General features: G+C 37.9%; 1 protein-coding gene across 1 annotated transcript in view; it reads left to right on the forward strand.

The window, feature by feature from the left end:
• The window catches only part of LOC122412980 (uncharacterized), a 54,488-nt gene that overhangs the window by 22,855 nt on the left and 15,485 nt on the right, over positions 1 to 16,148 (forward strand). The window lies entirely within an intron of this gene.

The raw sequence follows: 16,148 nt of genomic DNA on the forward strand, positions 1-16,148 counted from the left end.
CTTCCTCAATCTGTCTGCTAGTATCCCTACACATACACCTTATACGCCGTTTGCGTTAGCGTCACCTCCCTGTATTCCTCCACCCTTTTCCCCTCTCCCTTCTTCACTACTGGCACCACTATCCCTTCCTTCCAACCTTCTGGCCACCCTTCCCCTTTCCACACCTTCTCGCACATCCTCTTCAGGCTATTCACCACCCTCTTCCCTCGGTACTTCCACACTTCGTTCGGAATTCCATCCTCCCCCATCGCCTTTCTGTCTTTTAACACACGCAGTTCATCTTCACTTCCCGAACCATTGACCTGCACTCTCTCTCTCACTCAAAAATCCCAGTCGTTCAATAAAGAACAATTCATTATAAACATTCTCTAATAACCCTTTCGGCCCCATCACATTAGTTTCCGAGTAATTACGCATTAAAGCAGATTTCTTATGCCCGGAATGTATACCTACATATATATGGAAACGTTATTCTTATACACGTGAACTTTAGTGATCCATTACTCGATAACTGTACAAAAGAAAAATCTTAAAAAAATTGTATTGTCAAATTTGGCACTAAAGAATATGTTCACCAAATTTTATAAAATTCTGATAATTTTGAAATTTTAGATGTTTTTAGCATGATTTAGCATGGCAACATTGTAAGCCTGTACCAAATATCCTTAATATGTTGAAGCTTTATGAAATAGAAACTGTGTTCGCAAGCGCTATAGTTGTCAATATAATTTCCAAATATTCATAAATGTCATTAAAAAAAAAAAATTACGGCAAAAAAAATTTCTTTCAACATGAGTAATGAACTGGTGATCTCTCGGATGCTATGGCTTGCTTAGCAGCGATATATGAGAGGGGCGTTCAGCTGACACTTTGAATGTGTGAAACACATGGATACGTCGCTGCGCGCTCTACAGCCCATGAGTGCATGCTAAAAACTACATGGGCCCTGTTGTTCCATGTAAATCTATGTTCTCTGATAATTCACAACAAAATCATTTTTCTCCAAATTTCAGGAATCGCGCGTGTCGTACTCGACTAGTGATATTTATCAAAATGTGTACGTGACTATCGAAAAAAAAAAACATTGCATGGCTGAGTAGGTTCGAAAATTTCTTGTAATGCGACTGATTATTTATCATTTTCATTGGTTCTTACCTAATGGAATGTGTTCGCTGAAGGAAATGAGAAGTGGATATTGCTATTATTGCAATACGAACTTAAGAACATCAAGTTCAAATTACTTGGAGATATTATTTTTATTTATTTATATCCATTTTATTATATTTGTGATTACAGAAGAGTCCTGATTTTAAAAAAAAAATTTCTATTTATAAAAAAAAATTATTAATAAATCTCTAAATTTTCGAAAGTTAGAGCGTCGACACCCTTTTTATGAAAATTTCAAAACGTCGTCAGATTCGTAATTTTTAACAAATTCTGACAAAATTATCAGAGAGTGAAGAACTTGTATAGATTAACATCTGTGCAAAACGGTAGCCCTGTATCTCAAACCGTTTCCGAGTTATAAGCGGTTGAATTTTGCAGTGCCATCACACACTCACACACACACACACACACACACACACATACGCACGCACGCGCACGCGCATCGTAACCAGCGCCGCGAGTATCGCGCTCCACCGCTTGCATCGGCCTTCGTATTGCCCACCAGTACGGCCACCGCCGGCCAGCAGTGACGCGTCTCACCGGTTGTTGTACGCGCCCGGTCAAAACATCGCGCCGCGTCGCGATGTTTTTCAAGGTTATGTTCGGGTTCGAGTCGATTCGGGTCGTTCAGGAGGATATTACGTCACAGTATATTGATTACTAGGTGTTTCAAAGCAGCTCGATAACCTCCCAATCCGTTCTTCTGTGACATCGGCGCCACTTGGCCGCCTGTGTGTGTAGCAGAGTCATCAGTAAATGTCTGTGATCTGACCCGGAGGGCTCTTTCGAGACCCTCCAGTTGATGATTTCGTCGGTCAGGCCATCCGTGCAGAGGGGGACATCGATAACCTCCTGTCTTCTGGAGTCCTTAAAGGTCGGTTCGCACCCCCTGTCAAGGATGACCAGGCCTGTTCCTACTACAAATTCGTGGAGATTGTCCCCCCTATCATTGATGTCAGAGCTCCCCCAACCGCGATGGTGGGAGTTTGCATCGCATCCAACCAGGAGTTCCAGTCCGCGATTCACAGCATATTCCCTAAGGTAATTAATTTCTCTGGGGGGAGGGGGGTCCGCGGAATCATAGGGCATGTATGCTGACCCGACAAATCTTGTGTACTCACCTGGGGTAGAAGTGAGGCCTCCAGTCTTCTCGTGATGATACACGCTCTCATTCTCCGTTCAGATGGGACGTGGTGTATTGTCCCGCGTCCCTCAAGACCCTTGATGGTTTTGTTTAGCAGCCAAGGCTCCTGAACTAGAGCCAGTCCCGTTTTCCATCCCGCCATCGCCCTGGTTAGGATTGCCGAAGCGCTCTTGGCTTGGTGGAGATTGATTTGTATGATGGGGAGGCCAGGGAACTGCCACCCTAGTTTTCACCCCCCTCCGTCATCGTTGACGTCGAGGTTGGTGCGGGCAAGTTTGCGGTGTTGGGTTTCGGAAGAGCCCGACTCTTATCCTTGCCCACAACTCTTACAAAAGCGCGACCTAGACCACAGAATGGTCTGAAGCCGCATTTCCTTAGCACCTCAAGGGATTTGTCATCAATTAGGCAGGCAAAGTGAGCGTTCGAAGCGTCCCTGCTTTCACTGCCCTTGGCGACAACCCAGTCATTGGCGCCTACCCCGGCGTTTTGACGATCGAGGAGTTTGATTGCCTCCTCGGTCGAGATATCGGCTTCCTCCACGTGAACCACCACCCGGTGTCGCTTCGGGAGCTCCTCCGGTGGAAGCACGTGTATAGGTTTGCCCTCCACCTGTAGCTCCGAGGAGAGGCTTTTGAGCCAGTCCCCGGTCTGTTCGTCAGCGCAGGTGATGACGAGGGCCCCGTCCCTCTCCCAGAATCCGATAAAGGTGGAGGCTTCTGTACCCTAGGGTAGTTCCAGAATACGCCCTCTGATTAGTTTCCTAATCGTTTCCACCTCCCTCGGTCCCAGTCGAGTTTCCGGGAAACCTTCCATCACCATGGCGAGTTTTGTGGTCCCTTTCGCCACCTGGGCATACGTTCCGTGGTCATTTGCCCTCGGTTTCTTGCCCTGGCGTTCCTGAGATAGGCTCGGGGTATCGTGCTCGAGTTTTGGTTTTGTTTTGTATTGTCTTCGTTCATGATCCCACGAGTACCACGGTGATTCGATATCACCCGGTCAGAGCCGTGATTGACCGGGGCTTGGCTAGATACTCTCGGAGGTCGCCCGGTATCCGAGAGCCACCGTTTGTGACGTGTCACGTCCGGAGGGGCGTGAAGGAAAGGTTCGGGTGTTTGAGCGTCGAGCGGCAAACGCTATGTCCCATAGACTTTTCCATTCAGCATGTATACGCAGAGCGTTATTATATAGATATACTCGTTCGAGTATCGTGGGCGCACGCTGAGAGACCTCGAGAAGTCTTGCTTTTGTCTAGTTGCGATTGAGGAAAGGTATTAAAAGTCGTGGACAAAGAGATCTAGGATTCCTTATACACTCTTTAATGAAAATAGATTTTTAGTAAAATACAGTAGTAGAACATGATAGAGAGATCTAGGATTCTCTATATGTTCGTGATACAACGTAAGGTGTTAGTAAAGTACAATCGTAGAATATGATAGAGGGATCTAGGATTCTCTATGTATTCTGGATATTGCGTAAGTTACAATAAGTGATACGATTCGGTACGATACGTGGTACGTTACCGGAGAGGTGTCTTCAACTCGTCGATGCGCGGTCGTTATTAGATTTCGCGATCGGTCGTAAATATTTGAAGTCACTAGTCGAGGCGATTGGAGGAATGTTTAAAGTCTCGAATCGGAGCAAAAATACCTTAACACCTTCGTTGCTGGAGTCGACTCGCTCTCTTCTACGGAAGACCTGGAGTTCGTCCAGAGGTTAAGTATAAGACGGCTAACCGAATGACAACCGAACTACTGCGAACAGTATAAACGCGACTCTAGGTACGGAACGGAATGCAAGTTGTACCGCAAATCTTGGCCTTTTTATAGGGCTAGATTTGGGTCAAATAGGTGGGGTTTGTTATCGTTACCTTGGGCACAAGTGTTCAGAGTTCTATTTTTCGGTCCTTATAAGGAAAAAAACATCTGTGTAATCAATCGATGAATCCCCGAAATTTAGGGCAGTAGTGCTCGGATGGGAGTTTCGTAAAGCCCAGAATACTTGCGTCAGGCACGTGTTCTTGGTAATGATATGTCTATGCGTTATATTCGGTGTTTTGATTAGGTGATATGCGTACTTAGTTCGAGTTTGTGTTAGTTAAGTTGTAACAGAAAAATAAAATAATAAAAGTTTAACGTCGGTTGTGACAGACGCAACTCCCTTGCGCCATGCAGCCCTCGGCATGATTGCTGACACACCTTGGCTTGGGGGGGTTCTCTTAGTTCGGCCGCTTCCCGCCGCGTCCTGGTTGAAAACCCCATAGAGCGGCATTTTCCCCCGAGGCGCCACCGGGAGCCGCCTTAAGCCCCACCACCGCCACGACAAGGTGGACCCGTCGAGGTGGAACCCCATTCGGCGGGGTAGTAATGAAATAAGACTATGAAAATCAGTTAATACACTTCAAACTATTTAATAAATAAATGATAAATAATTGCCTTGGCCATAGCACCAACAAATGGAGAAAAAAGGCCATTATCTATAAAAATCTATGGCCATTGTTTTCGTGTTCAAGAAATTCTATCAATATGTGTTTGGAAAAGAGATAACACTACGAACGGACAAGCCACTACAATTATTCCTCGGACCTAGAAAAGATATTCCGGTTACAACAGAGAATAGGATACAAAGATATGCGTACTATCTGGTTTCAGATACAAAATAGAACATGTGAAATCGGAAGCTAAGGCGAATTGTGACGCGCTTTCACAATTGCCAATCGAAGACGACATGGACTCATTGGACATTTGTGAATCCGATTGCTCACACATTTATTACCTAGAAGGAAAAACAATCGCGCTTAACACTTAAAAGCCGAAAGCAAAAAGATAGAACGATCAGTGATGTAATATGACATGTTACCGAGGGGCGGGTATACAATTTCGAACTTGAAATGACCAGAAAGACTCGATTATACCACAAAAAATGTAAACAAAAATTCTCAAATCTCACAATAAAAATTATTTCAAACTGTGAGGAATATTCAAATTCATTACAATTCTACAGCATTAGTGGATCTAGAGACGCGGCAGCGTCTTGACGACAAGTATTAAAAAGAAGTTTTGTAGGCAGAGCGAGTCAAGACGGCCGTGTATCTTTACTTGAGATTGGTCGATTTCCCCTGACTCGTGAAGATCTTGAAAATTCTGTCTTGTCACTAAATTGCCAAATAATCAAATCACTTGACATTCACGCACCCCTATGCACTTTTACTACCAGCAGAAAGATGGCACCTTGGCTGACACAAGAACTCGAAACACGCATAAAGCTGAAAAATCTAATGTGCAAACAAGCGAAACGGTCCGGAAATTTATTAGTTATGGCCATTTTCAAACAGTTCAGAAATGAACTATCGACTTATATTAAACAAATTAAAAACGAGTATTACGCTGAAAGACTTGCTTCAACTAACAATCCGTCTGCGCTTTGGCGTGAACTCTCACATCTGGGACTAGTCAGGCCCAATTCACGTTCTCCCTTTGCGTATTTCTCACCTGCGACATTAAACACGTATTATGCTCAAGTATCTAACCTTACTTCCCAGTATGACATTGATTCCCTTCTCAGCTCTCTCGAACCTGTAAATGGAAATAGGCCTGTCTTTGAATTTGATGAAATCACTGTGAGTACTTTACATAAACTAATTACGTCAAAAACATCTATGTCCTTGTCAACAGGTCCAGACTATATCTCACCCTTTGCCTTAAGAAAGAGCTCGGTAAGTATTTTACCTATTCTTGTAACCCTTTTCAATAATTGCCTCCGCTTCACGAAATATCTAAACTATTTGAACGTGCTTTATTTGACCAAATTTTCTCGTTCGTAATTGAACATGATCTACTAGATCCTTTCCAATCTGCCTATCGTACTGGGTTCAGCACTCAAACAGCACTCCTACGTCTGAATCACGATATCAGAGAAGCGGTAGACAATAGAAAAATAACGATTGTAATTTTACTAGATTTTAGTAAAGCGTTTGACACGTTAGCACATGATAAGTTGCTGATCAATCTTCGGAGCTTCGGATTTTCTGATGGTGTCTTACGATTTTTTCACTCATACCTTAATGGTAGAACTCATGCATGCATTAACAGTGATGGAAATTGCTCGAACTGGGCCCAAACAACATGTGGGGTACCTCAAGGCTCGGTCTTAGGACCTCTCCTTTTTTCTCTGTTCATCAACGATATAGGCACTGTCCTCACTCATTGCAAATACCTAACATTTGCTGATGATACACAGATTTACAGTAACTGTTTTCCTTCTGATATCGTTGATGAATTTGACCTTATTACTCATGATGTTCGAGCGGTTTCTAAATATTCCGCGGACAATGGCTTAAAGCTGAATCTCAGCAAGTCCAAAGTAATCATATTTGGCAGCAACAAATTTGTTAGTCGGCTCGATCTCCGTGTACTACCTACTTTAGATATCAACGGTGTCTCTATTTTTCATGTCGATGATGCACGCAATCTTGGCGTCATTATGTCTGCAAATCTGTCTTGGAGATAGCATATTAATAGTATCTCCAGCAGAGTGAATCAAGTGCTGTACCGATTACGGTATCATAGTCGAATTTTAACGCCGCAAAACAAGACTTTGCTGGTTACAGCTCTGTTGTTTCCTCCCATCGACTATTGCTGCACAGTTTACAATGATATTACTCACGAATTAAACTACAAACTGGAGGTTTTACTTAATAGTGGTATTCGTTATATTTTTAATCTCAAACGAGATGAACATGTAACGCCTTTCAGGAGGAAATTAGGATGGCTAACGGTCAAGTCAAGGAGATTATATTATATCGGAATTCTCGTTTTTCGCATAATTAATAACCAAGCACTGCACTACTTAACTGAGCTCTTTCAACTGGCAAATTTCCCTCAGAGAACGACGAGACGTCTTCAACCTGACGTTTTTCACATCCCTCGACACCGGACAGCCACCTTTAGAAATTCTTTTTTTCTCACAGCTATCTATTTTTGGCACTCATTGCCACTGCAAATTCAAACTTCTCCGTCTATGATAATTTTCAAGACACGCCTTTTTTCATATCTCTTTAACTTGAAAGACCCAAACCGTCTCTAATTCTACGAGTTATTATGCTCTAACTTTACCTATTATTCTTTAAGTACTAAATCAGCATATCAAAATGCTCATTCCTCTAGAGAAATATTACATATTCCATTTTAATCGTATTGTATTTTACTTCATTTCACCCTATCGGTATTTCTCAGTTCTAATCCATTATGCTATACTGTATATATTTTATATATTTTATATTTTATTATTTATTTTATATGTATATCTAATATCTTCTAAACTTTATTATTGTTACTACTCTATTACACATGTATATAACTTTCTTTGTACTCTAGCCTTAAGGACATTGTTCAGGGCAAATACATGTATCAATCAATCAATCAATCTCTCTCTCTCTCTCTCTCTGCATTGTCCATAGACAAATCACAGATTTTTTGACCGCTCATGACCTCCTCGATCCACGTCAATCTGGGTTCCGGAAGAGCCTATAGCACCCAGTCGGCACTTATTCGAATTTGCCAGGATATTCGTCAGGCGGTTGACGAACGGAAAATTACTATTCTCGTCCTTTTCGATTTCAGCAAGGTCTTTGATTTGGTTTCTCACCCACTACTTCTTCATAAACTTAAACAGTTTGGTTTCTGCGACAGAGTTCTAAGATGGTTTCACTCATATCTCACTAACAGATCGCAAGCGGTAATTGACAGTTCAGGAAATTGTTCTAACTGGCTCTATACATCTACCGGAGTACCTCAAGGCTCCGTCCTTGGTCCCCTCCTTTTTTCATTATTCATCAATAATGTGAGCAAAAATTTACTACATTCCGAGCATATGATTTTTGCTGATGATTTGCAAACCTATCTCAGTTGCCCTCCTACTGAATTAAACCAATCACTATTGAAAATTAGACGTGATGCTGAAATTGTTGCCGAGTTTGCGATGAATAATAAGCTTAAACTAAATCTTTCTAAATCCAAAGTACTAATTCTTGGCAGTGCAACTTTTATAAACAGGATTATGACTGTTCAATTACCACAAATTATTGTGAATAATGAAGTTCTTCCCTTCGTAAGTGAAGCCCGCAACCTCGGAATTATCATGTCAGCTAATTTATCTTGGCATAAGTATATTCTTTTGATTTACAAACGAGTTCATTTTACTCTTTTTAAACTTAAATACCATCGAGGTGCTCTGACGAGGAAACTTAAAACGTTACTTGTATCGACATTGATTTTTCCCTTAATCGATTATTGTTATCTGGCCTTTATTGATCTAACTAATGAACAAACTACGATGCTGCAGCGTCTAATAAACTGCGCCATTCGATTTATTTTTAATTTGGGCCGGGATGTGCATATTTCACCGTATAGAAGGGAACTAGGATGGCTCGATGTTAAGTCACGACGCCAGTATTTCCTGGGAATTGCAGCCTTCAATATTATAAACGGTACATCACCATCCTATTTGCGTGAGCTCTTTACTTTTGTACCGCGTCCTTCGCGTCCGTCTCGCCTTGTATCCCTAAATCCTCATATCCCTTATCATAGGACGGAAACTCTTCGAAATTCCTTCGTTTTTACCACCATGTATTTTTGGCACTCGTTGCCAGCCGATATTAAGTCTCAGGCAACCATTAGTATATTCAAAAAGCATTTATATAAGCATTTATTCGATTCTGAGCTACATTAACTTGATCTCCTGTCTGAACTCGTTAAATTCTACTCTATTTTTAGCAGCTTATTTGAGCCAAAATTGTTTCACTTTAAGTTACTACTTAGTCATCGATAGTTTAATTTGCGTTACTTTATATAAAGCCTTTGAGCTACGAGTTGTTACATTATTATTATTATTCTATATTATGCTATTTTGGTAAATCTATGCTCTGCGTACATTATAGCTTATTTTGTTTATATCATTTAATCTTCTGCTGCAGCTTACCACCACCACATTCTTGGTACTGTAATTCAATTCAATTCAATTTCATTTTATTTTATTCTATTTCATATTACGCTGCTTACGACATGCAGCACTCTATTACTTCGTTTTCTTCTATTATATTTGTATTATTTTGTTATTTTGTATTATTTTATTTGTTATACTGATTGCACCATGTGCCCCAAAGCATAGCTAGGGCATAAATAAAATTCAATCAATCAATCAATCAATCTCTCTCTCTCTGATTGTATCATCAGACTTGTCGATGTTTATTATTGGAGAATATAATAAAATAACCCAAAACAGGAATGTCGAAGAAGCGCAAGGGACTACAAAAGTATAAAAAGGCAGTATAAACGCATAATCTGTAAACGCATGACAAATTATTCGAAAGTGCTTGATTACAAAATCTCTATTGGTAATTCGAAACTGAGGTAATCAATATTTTTTTTCATTTTGCATTGGTGAATTTTTTTTCCATTAAAAAGATTAAATTGATCATAACGGAGAATTTTCACTTCAATTCCAACAAAGTAAAATTTAAGTTCGAAATAAAATATGTCCGCGTGTGTGTATGTGTGTATATTAGGGTGGTCATTATATTTGGGGTCAAAATTTATTTTGACCTTTCTGCCCCCTAAACCGGTTCGAAATACATAAAAAGTAATGCTGTAATTTTTTCAGATTTTTGAATCAATGCTTAACCCTCGACCACGGGGGTTGAAGTTTTTCGTTTATAATACATGGAATTTTTCTGCGTTTGTGGTCACGATTTTATTGCAGCCTCAATCCGTTTGGAAAATTTTGAAATTTTCAAAAATTATTTCACAAGCATGCTGCTACACGGAAAAAATTTCCAATACTCCTACCCTCAAAATGTTGTATAGCATCACCATACTAACCTATTAAAGCGCAAAACGATAATTTTGGACACACAATTTCAAGTAAGCAGTTTTAACTAAGGAAGAAAAGAAAAATTCTCCAAAATCTGATATAGGGGGTTTTTGAGGGTGCTCTTTCAGAATCTGGCATTTATTTTGTAAAATTAAATCAAAATTATCAATATTTGCATTTTGAATTGGAAAGTCAACAATTTTTGACGTTTTTTTTCTTCAAATCGATTTCCGTTACCGTTGCTGCACTCAAATAACCATATCATCGCCAGCAAAAGTGTTCTCATTGCCTGACCCTTCCAGAACACTGGTTGTAACCAGCATTATAAAAGTATGTATAAATACGCTTTCCTTACTCAGTCTTTCCAAGATGGCGATTTTTTCAAACCAGCATGATGTAAATGTGCGTGATTTTTTTTCCCGAAAGTCTCAACGTAGCAAAGAAATGTTACAGAACAAAAAATATTGAACATCATCTAAAGAATAAGTCTGATTTTTATCAAAAATTTTCTAGCTATTTTTGTATTTTTCAATTTTGACAATTTTCGGAAAAATGTTTAAAATTCTGAAAATAGTCACGTATTTTTGGGTGGGCTGTACTTCCGAAAAGCGGAAACCGAATTTTGAGCTGAAATTTTGCATACTGCTTCTTTATAACATAATAAGACTTACCCTAAAAGGATTTTTGGCGACTGGCAATATTTATTGAGAAATTGAATTTTTAAGTTGCTATTTTAGCCCGAGCGAGTATATCTATCGCAGCATTAAAATTTATTATATCAATTCATGGCCAAGTATTTTCTAATGAATTGAAAAGAGTTAGCACTTAAATTACGTGCAGCACTAAAATTTATTATATCAATCGGTGGACAAGTATTTTATTAGTAACTCCATATTGTAACATTATTAAATTGTTCTAAGAAGCTTTATAATCCAAAAAAAATCACATGATAGCTAATCATTTGTTACTCTATGGTAGCAGAGACTTATAAGAAAATGGATTTTTCTCAGATTTTCAGGATCCTTTAATATTATTCACAAAATTCAACGTCGATTGGATCCATACAAATTATGTTTAAATATGTGTTAAAAGTACTTGTCCGGCCCAACAATACAAATTTTGAGATCACGAGAAATAAAGCACTCAATAACTTTTTGATATAAATTTCCAAATTCATCATGCAACTCAAGGGAATATCTATGCATTTACTCGGCCCAAATTGTATAAACTAGACTCTTCGTTCTATATTTTTCATATTATGTTGTTGAAATCATTTCGAGGAAATAGAAATACCCACAACACACATATTATCTAGAGAATAATGAATTGAAATTGGTAGGGATATTCTGTAAGCTAAGAAGGTAGAAAAAAGGGAGTGGAGAGCACAGCCATGTCACATTTGAGAGAAAAAGTGAAAGACATGGTGCATGTTGAGGCAAGCGAAATGGTGTACTTTTGTATGTCTCCATGGCTATTCGCAAACTAAATATCTGATCATATCCAAAAATGATCAGGCGTAGACTTACAGACATAAATTTTTCAACCCATAATGCCAATTGCAAATATGAAGTAGAAATACTTTCTATATATGTCCTTTCATAACGTTCTTCAACTTTAGAGGTGTCCATCGCATTTCAACAATACAAATTTTGATATCACGAGAAATAAAGCACCCAATAACTTTTTGATAAATTTCCAAATTCATCATGCAACTCAAGGGAATATCTATGCATTTGCTTGGCCCAAATTGTATAAACTAGACTCTTCGTTCTATATTTTATGTTGTTGAAATCATTACGAGGAAATAGAAATACCCACAACACACGTATTATCTAGAGAATAATGAATTGAAATTGGTAGGGATATTCTGTAAGCTAAGAAGGTAGAAAAAAGGGAGTGGAGAGCACAGCCAAACTCAATGAAAGAAAATATTAGAATGCACTAGATTAGACACTTTTATTTAATCAACATTTTTTTAAATTTAAATGATTTCATTTATATACAACCAATTTCGCGAGTTTTTTTTTCATTGCATGACATACAATTTAGGAAGGCACACAGCTTGGAAAGAGCGTTTGAGGTTATAATGAACGAACGTTTTTTTTTCTCGCAACTCTCCTGTTGAAAATTTAACCAAATAAAAACAAATGATTGCAAGAAAATTATGTCACAAAATAACGTAAAAGTCAAAGTGTTTATACAAGGAGACATTTCCCAACATTAATGTTTATATATTAACAAACACTTGCGAACACATAGCCATGAGATTAATCTAAACCGCACTGTTTTCACGAAATTCGCATAACACATTTTACAGTTATATAAGAACTATGAATCGAATTTACACATCTCGCACTGTTTCCCCGAAATTTTATTATATGGACGATGAACGAATCTACGCAGACGGTGACCGAAAGAAATTATTTTGACAGTAGATATAAATTATGTGACACGAAGGGTGCGTTCGACTTGGGCGCTTACACGCTTTCAGCGTCCGAACGTAGAGTATCGTAAAACAAACATGGGAATGATGATGTTACAAGAAGACCGACGGTGTGAAGATAGGACCATTGAGAAGTTTTCTAATCGGCGATTGGTTGAAACCGGTATTTTCTCGGTGCGGATTGGCTATGAAGGGCATCAAAATGCTCTTATATGTGTCGGTCAGAACGCGTATACAGATACCTCCAGTTCATAAGTGTATTAGTAACTTTTGCATAATCTTAGGCCTGTGCAAAGTTTTTTCTCAGCAATTACGGCACCGATCACATTGACTTTGGGTTCATTCGAAAGGGATTTTGAAAATTAGTCTCCAAACTGATTTTCGCTTTACAATAAATCTCCTGGGCTCCGCAATTCTAGAAAATCACATGCCAGTTTTACCCCCACCACCGCCAATCGGTTTATTCAGAGATAATATAGTCTCGGCGAGCTCGGGCCAGCAGACGACAGGGCTATCAATGTACTTGTCCCGAGACTCTACCGAGTCTCTTGATCGCTTGTCTTGCTCGGCCGGTATCCTCCACTCCGCTAGTGCATCGTTTCCATTTCGCCTTTCCTACGTATGTCTTACCCCCACTTTTCGACTCAACTCGCATTTACTTTGTACGACGATCGTTCGTTCGCTTATTTTACATATAAGTATGTTTAATGGTTGATTTGAAGACTACAGGTTGGCAAAGGTTGCGCTCCTTGGCTGGGCTACTTTGGGGTTTTTTCCCTTTAAATTTCTTTCCCACCCATTTACTTTCCAAGAATTTTTTTTTCTTTGTTTAAATTGAAAAACTAAAAGAAAAAAATTCTTGAAAAGTAAATGGGTAGGTCACTACACAATTTCATTGCACAATTATGTTATATGTTTTTTCGGGTGCTTCAAAAAAAATCGATTTTTTTTTTTTCGTGGGCCGAAGAGGGATGTTAGTACATGTAAAAAAAGTGACTTTCCCAAACTTTGAGATTAAAAAAAAAATATTTAGCGATCCCACAAACGATTTTTCTATGTTTTTTCCTATTTTGAGGAAAATCGTCATGGAAAAAGTCTTAAAAAGTCATGAAACGTTATGCAAACATAAAATGCACTTTCTTTGTTGAATAAGTGAAATATTGTGAGCATAAAATACATTGGAATAATGCGCTGAACATGTGTTTTCCAGTATACTACGCAAATTCATTGCAAAATTATGTTATATGTTTTTTGAATATTTAGCTCGGAAATAATTTTTCTCTGCGCTGAATATGAAGCATATTTTTCCCATGTTTTTTGCGAAGCCCCTAGCTCATGTAGCTGTTGAGCTTCGTCCTTGTCGTGGTCACAGTAGCTCTGTTTATATTGCTTCACGGTCTACAATGTAACAAGTACAAGTGCACTAGTACGAACAAAAATGTCATACGAACAGGAAAGTCATTTGAGGGACCGTTTAATTAATGATTTTTTTTTTCAATACAAAGGTAAAGTTTCATGTATTCAAGGGAGAAGTGCATTTTATGTTTGCATAACGATTTATGATTTTTTTCATGACGTTTGTTCCCAAAACAGGAAAAAAAATACAAAAGTCGTTTGAGGGCCCGTTATATATTTTTCAAAAGATCTGAAAATTTGAGTAAGTCATTTTTTTTATATATACTAACACCCCTCTTCGGCCCACGAAAAAAAAAAAATATCGATTTTTTTTGAAGCACCCTAATGCATACACACCTATATAAACTCAGTCATCCTTAATACAAAAAAGGCTATATCTCTGAAACTATAAAAGACTCCCACCTATAATTATACATAAAATTGCTCGGGAGAACGCCCAGAATAGCATATAAAATAATTGGCACGATCGGAGGTGAGGCCCGTATTCTGAATATTTACCAAAAAAAAGTAGGGGTAAGACGTACTGGAAATAAAAGCACTAGCGGAGTGGGGAGTGGAGATACCAGCCGAGCGAAACAAGCGATATAGATATACTCGCTCGGGCTAAAATAGCAACTTAAAAATTCAATTTCTCAATAAATATTGCCAGTCGCCAAAAATTCTTTTAGAGTAAGTCTTATATTGTTATAAAGAAGCAGTATGCAAAATTTTAGCTCATAATTCGGTTTCCGCTTTTCGGAAGTTTATCCTTTGGGTGATTCTCAACAATTTTTGTTATATCAAATTTCTTTCTAAAGTTGAAACTTTTTGAAAAAAAAATTATTTTCCATCGTATAATAAATAGATTCATAATTTTGTTCTCAAAAAGTTTCAGCTTTTAAAAAAATGTTACATAAGAAAAATTGTTTGAGAATCATCCTAAGAATGCGTGTGAATCTTTTCAGAGCTTTTAAAATTTTACAAAACATTGAAATTGAAAAATACAAAAATAGCTAGAAAAATTTTGAAAAAAAATCACACGTATTCTTTAGATGATTCTCTATACTTTTTGTTATGGAACATTTCTTTGTTATGTTGAGACTTTCGAGAAAAAAAATCATGCAAATTTTCATCATGCTGTTTTTCGAAAACCGCCATTTTGCAAAAATCGAGTGAGAAAAAGTGTTCATCACCAGTGTTCTGGAAAGGTCAGTCATCGAGAAAACTTTTGCTGGCGATAGTATGATTATTTGAGTACAGCAACAGTAACGGAAATCGAATTTAAAAGAAATAAAACGTCAAAAATTCTTAAGTTTTCAATTAAAAACGAAAAAATAATGAAGATTTTGATTTAATTTTACAAAATAAAAGCCATATTCTGAAAGAGCACCCTCAGAAACTTCCTATGCCAGATTTTGAAGATTTTCTCTTTTGTTCCTCAGTTAAAACTGATGTGTACTTGAAATTGAGTGTCCAAAATTGTTATTTTGTGCATTAATGGATTAGTATGGTGATGCTATACAACATTTTAAGGGTAGGAGTATTGAGGGTAGGCGTGTAACACCAACGTTAATACTAGTTCCATAAAAATAATGCATGAATCAATGTCCAGTTTGATTTTTATTTGAATGAGCAATTTGAATGAAAAGTGATGGGCCGGACAAGTACTTTTAGCACATATTTAAACATCATTTGCAGTGATACGAAATCGACGTCGAATATTGTGAATACCAGGGGATCCTGATTTTTTTTTTTCAGATTTGAACGCTTTTCAGAACAATTTGATATTGTGAAAAAGATGGTAACTTTTTTGATTCACTAGATCTTTCTCAAGTTCCGGATGCTTTCCGTAGGAATGAATTTCTCACGTTCTATTTGAATTTTTTTTCCTTTACAATAAATTTACAGATTTGTATTTTTTTTAATATAATGTTTTTTCAGGATTTGTGAAATTTTTATCGAATTGTTCTGTTGAAATTATTTACAGTTGGTTTCATAATTTTTTTTATGGATTTTTTTTTACATTTTTCGTGATATGGTCAGGAAACAAGGAACCATCAATGTACTTGTCCCAACTTTTTTTTTCCTAAGGGTCTCATTTTTGTAAATAAAATAGATTAGAAGAAAATATCA

Source organism: Venturia canescens, chromosome 7 (genome assembly GCF_019457755.1).
Source record: "Venturia canescens isolate UGA chromosome 7, ASM1945775v1, whole genome shotgun sequence".
Taxonomy (NCBI): Eukaryota; Metazoa; Arthropoda; class Insecta; order Hymenoptera; family Ichneumonidae; genus Venturia; species Venturia canescens.